The 5,593-nt window shown below is 38.8% G+C and overlaps 1 pseudogene; it reads left to right on the top strand.

Annotated features, from left to right (window-relative positions):
* Window positions 1-2,270: 2,270 nt before the first annotated feature.
* On the top strand, window positions 2,271-2,446 carry LOC119624092 (U1 spliceosomal RNA; annotated as a pseudogene).
* Window positions 2,447-5,593: the final 3,147 nt, after the last annotated feature.

Raw genomic sequence — 5,593 nt, 5'->3', positions numbered from 1 at the left:
GACCTCCAGGCCTCTCAGAGCTTCAGTTAACTCCTTTGTGTTAGGGGATGTTAGAACAACGATTACAAGTCAGAGCAGGTGATGCTTAGGAGCAAGAGCGAATGAGGAGGAGGAACCCAAAAGGCCCAGCACAGAACATCAGCATCTGAGCATCAAGTCTACCCCTGAGAAAACGCGGTCCAGAGGTTTGTGTGGACCCCATTTTCCAGGTCGCACAAACCCTGTGATTTCTATGTCATTCTGTCCCGTCCTGTCACTTTAAATCGAATTGGAAGAGAGAAAAATGGTAACTGATCAGTAAAGTAAGGAGTGAAGAGCAGGAAGGTGGAGGTCGTGGTGGTGGAAGATGGAAACCTCCACGCGTGAAATAGAACAGTTTGGATGTCAGCTGTGACTGCTACAGATCTCCTAAAACCCACTCCATTTTTATTAAAAATGTACATTGTATTTTTCCAGTGTACACGATATCATGTTAAGAGTTGATAAAGTTTCAAGGATGTGAGTCATCACAAAGGTTTAAAGAACTGATTATTTTGGTCGTCTGGCTCCTTTACCCCAGTAGGAAAAGATGCCACTTTGCTTATGCCTTGCGCTGAATTTTAGAATGCCTGTCAACCCAGCACACTTCAGCATGACTTTAAGTCAAAAAATCAAAAAGTACCAAGATCAATTTACAATCCTAGCGATATGATATTTTGCAAATTACAAAGCCTCTAAATGAGCTATTTTATCGACTTCATAGATGAGAAATCTAAGAGTGGGTTAGTCAATTCTCTTAGATTTCTCATATCCATAAAGTGGATAGAACATCTAATTTAGAAACCTGTTAAAGGATAGATAGAAATGACGTTTATAAAGTATCTAGTGAAACTACTGGTAGAGATTATATACCCAGTAAATGATGAGCACTATAATCACAAGTAATTTGATCTTTGCCAGTGTAAAATGTATTTGTCTGTTTGCTTCGTGTTTCTTGGAGACATGGTCTCCCTCTGTCACTCAGGCTGGAGTGCAGTGGTACACTCACTGCAGCCTCTGTCTCCAGGTTCAAGTGATTCTCCTGCCTCAGCTGGGATTACAGGTGCCCACCACCATGGCCTAATTTTTGAGTTTTTACTACAGATGGGGTTTCACCATGTTGCCCAGGCTGGTCTTGAACTCTTGGCCTGAAGCGATCCACCCACCTCGGCCTCCCAAAGTGCTGGGATTACAGGTATGAGACACTGTGCCCAGCCACATTTATTTTAATTTGGAGAATATTTTTAATTTGGAGGATATTTAATTTGGAGAATATTTTATTTTAATTTGGAGAATATAATTTGGAGAATATTTGTACAAATGATTGTCCTACATTCCTGCATGTTTGAGACTCTTTCTCTTTTCGTCTCCATATAGGAATGACAGTTTGGCTAGGTCTAGAATGCTTGATTTTCACTTTCTATTGTTCATAAATCTACAGTCTTATCTTTGTTTCTATCCTCTATACCAGCTTAAGTAGGATTAGAGTTTGGGATTCACCTATAAAACTCTCTACCCATTGAACAACTCCTCTTTTCCCCTCTGCGAGTCCCTGGCACCTATCATTTTACGTCTCTGTTTCTAAGAGTTTGACTACTTTAAAAACCTCATCATCTAAGAAGGATCATGCAGCACTGTGTGTGTATTTTTGTGAGTGGTTTATTTCACTTAGTATAATATCACCAAAGTTTATCTATGTTATGACATATGACAGGATTTTCTTCTTTTATAAGGTTGAATAGTAGTTTATTGTGTATATACCACTTTTTAAAATCCATTCATCTGTTGACAGATACTTAGGTTGCTTTTACCTCTTGGCTATTGTGAATAATGCTGCAATGAACATGAAATGAACAAGCTCTTTTTTTCTCTCTTTACTTTTGTTAGAAGCTTTTAATTCCTGATTAATGAGTTCTGAATTTATGCAGAGGTCTCTACCTTGCAGTGACCTAAAGCCTTGTCTTCTGCTACCCTACACAGCCTTCAGATTCAAGTCTCTAGATTCTTGAGATTGGGAAATGTTTCCAGAGCACTCGTGGTTTTTGTATTAATTGACCATTCAGGTTTTCTGCTTTGCCGTTTTCCCCTGGGTATTTCTATTCTCTTGGAAGCACAACTATGCATTTAAGTCCATGTTTACTATATTTTATCTGCTATTTCTATGCATTTTGCAGTCAGGGATTTTCAAAATACCCATAACTTGTTGCTAAAAAGGAGGTTTGTTTCAATGTGCCTTAGAAATACCCAGTTTCATACTTCCCTGGCAGGGCAGATACCATGATCTTAAAGGCAGTTTTCCCAGGGCACGGCTTATCCATTACACTCTGGATCCATTATAGGGATATGCTGATCCCTGGAATTGCCCCACATGTGGGAGGCTCTACTGCAGAATTTGTGGTAGTGAGTGACTGCATTGTGCATTCATGTACAAATTCCAGTGGGCATCCAGTTTCATACAGATAATAATAACATCTTCCATAGAATGTATTCTTGTGTATTAACACGTGGGGCTCTCTAGTACCCTGCTGAGATATATGGGAATCTACCCTAGTTTTGCCATTTTCTCCTAACGTAAGTCTATTTCTTTTAATATTCATTGCTTCTCCCCATTTCTGTAGTTCAGTGCATTTTCCTTTCCTTTGCTGGAACTACTACTCTTTCCTCACCCAACTCATAAATCTCTGCCTCCCATGTTGAGGGTAGGCACATGACCCAACCTGGGTGATCAGAATGCCACACCCCCAATACCGGATTGGTCGTGAGTAGGCAGATGATTCTGTCCCTGCACAGAACTAAGTAAAAGAAGAGAGTTTTTACACCTCAGCTTAGCTTGATGCTAGCAGAGAACTAGCGGAGTTCTATTTCCTGCTCTAGGGAAGAAAAGGATTTTGGTTTGGAGATGAAGCCGAGACACCAAGAAAGTGGGAATGAGAGACGTAGAGACAGCGAGTCCTGGCCCCTTTTCAGATGCTCAGATGCTGGCGCTAGCTCGAGGCCCAGCTGTGCTTCTGTTCTCCCAACATTTGGTAAGGGGCGCTCCCAAGTTCTTTTCTAAGATAGCTGGTTCGACTTAAATATCCATGTCTTCTAATCAAGGGTCCTGATTCCTTGTCATTTTCATCAAAAAAGTATTTGTAAATATTTCACTTCTTGCTGACATGCTTTTGATATTGAACAAAGTGATTTGCACAGATACAGTCTCTGCATCTTAGTGGCTTACATTCTAAGAGCTGTGCACCTGGCAGTCTTTCTCTGGAACTATAACTGCTAAGTTCAAGGAATCTTTATTAATAATACTTTTTAGATATATAATTAAAAATTAATCTTAATAATTGAAAGGCATTCATCTTTCCAAGAAGTTCAGACATACTGCAATCGAGTGCTAAGTTACTTTTATTTTGTATTTTTGTATTTTTTAAAGTTTTTATTTCCATAGGTTATTGAGGAACAAGTGGTACTCAAGATGGATGAAGGACTTAAATCTAAGACAAGAAACTATAAAAATTCTAAAAGAAAACATCAGAAAAACCCTTCTAGACATTGGCTTAGGCAAGGATTTCATGAACAAGAACCCAAAAGCAAATGCGATAAAAACAAAGATAAATAGCTGGAACCTAATGAAACTAAAGAACTTTTGCACGACAGAAGGAATAGTTAGCAGAGTAATCAGACAACCCATAGAGTGGGAGAAAATCTTCACAATCTATACATCTGATAAAGGACTAATATCCAGAATCTACAATGAACTCAAACAAATTAGCAAGAAACAAACAATCCCATCAGAAGTGGGCTGAGGACATGAATAGACTTTTAGGTTACTTTTAGGTATTTGTGTGTGCAGACCTCTTGGTGTCAAGGCTAAACTGTTCCTTTCTCTGACACATAGGAAATCGATGCACAATACCTTGCAGTGTGTAATTCCAGGCCCCTGAGCATTGGAGATTGGGTTATCTTTTCACTCAGCTGACAATTGATGTATTGTTTGCACTGAATAATCTGGCTTTGTCGAACCACACCAGTTTATGTTTTTAATTCCAAATCTTACCTCGTTATGAACTATTTTTTATCCTTTCCTCTAGAGAAATACTAATGCTGCTTGCTTATATGGAAAGTAAAGTTAAAGAGTTGGTGTTTACATTTTGGCTTGCTGTCACAGGCAAGAAAGGGCAGTGCTGTTTTTGTGTTGAATTGTCTTCCACTTTCCCGGCTCTGTGTACTGGAGCAGGCCTTTAGCAATCATTAGTCCTTATCCAGGTCACTCACTCATTAACCACCAACCACTGACAGTAATGCCTTTACTAGTTATTTTGTTTCTTTTTATTAATTTGTCTCTATTTCCTTTGTTCTCAATCCTATGGTGAGTAATCATATTTGGAATAATAGTACAGCTCCCCGCTGTGTTTTCATCTGCTTAAATCAAGACTTAGCGGACATATTGAGGAACCAAGACTGAGATGTGGGGCTAGGAGGGCCTAGGGTCTGTCAGGCGCCCTTCAGTGACTTGAGGTGCTGAGTGACTCACACTTTACTGAGAGATGACCACCTGTGTGCATCCAACAGTGTCACAGATAGTGCCATTGGGCCACTAGGAGCAGCCACAGACCATCAGTGGTTGTGCTTTGGAATGCACAATTTTGTGTTTCTGGAGAGCTGTAATGTTTTCTTTTCCTGTAGAATTATTTTTCATTGAATTATGCTATTAAAACTCATCTTTGGGTTTCTTGTAAAGTCATGGCCGAGGACGTTATTTTTACATTTCACAGTGATTTCTTGAGGAGTAACTAAGAAGTAATTGTTTTCTGCACTCACTATCTGAAAAACTTGTGCTTTACTGAAATGATTGTTTTATTTACACTAAGGAATGATACGGGCTTTGTTAGCTTTTTGGATGGACTAGAAAGCGTAAAACCAACTTTGTTCCTTGTCTCTGGCAAAGGTGGAAGGTTGTTGGCTTGCGTTGTGTGATGAGTCTTATACCTGGCTCTGTCTGCTCTTGCCTTTTGTCTTACATTTCAAAGACCTCACTTTTTTCTTTTCTTTTTTTAAAAAATATTTTATCATGTGATTTTATGTAAATTTTAATAAAATTTCTTTTTTGTAAAAAAAAGCAAAGCATAAATAAAATAGGGTAGCCATTTCTTCTAAGGTTATGTTGAATCTAACCCAAACTCTTATCAGAAAAAACTCTTCTTTAGAAGTAGCCTAAAGCAGGAAGCAACAAACAAACCTGCATACAGCCAAAGCAGCATCTCTAGGGCCGGCATTCAAATCTCACACACGTGGCTTGAAAGTGATCTCCTTCGCCCTTATTTCAAGGCCTAATCTTAGGTTACATACTATTTAAAGAAGCTTCACTATGTAATTTCAAAACCTGTAGTAGGTGTAAAATGAGAACATTAGAAATAAGGAGAAAAGCTGCTACATGAGGACACTGACAGTAAGGAAAGGGAGAGAAAAACTCACAAAGTAAGTGGAAAAATAGACCAATGAAAATAACCCCACATACTTTAACAGACCTCGTCATATCTATTGTGTATACGTGTATATGACATAGATTATAGCTATTATATGTAAC

The sequence above is a fragment of the Chlorocebus sabaeus genome, chromosome 7 (genome assembly GCF_047675955.1).
Source record: "Chlorocebus sabaeus isolate Y175 chromosome 7, mChlSab1.0.hap1, whole genome shotgun sequence".
Classification (NCBI taxonomy): domain Eukaryota; kingdom Metazoa; phylum Chordata; class Mammalia; order Primates; family Cercopithecidae; genus Chlorocebus; species Chlorocebus sabaeus.
Note: the sequence above shows the minus strand (reverse complement) of the source record. Positions and strands in the feature narration are given on the sequence as shown.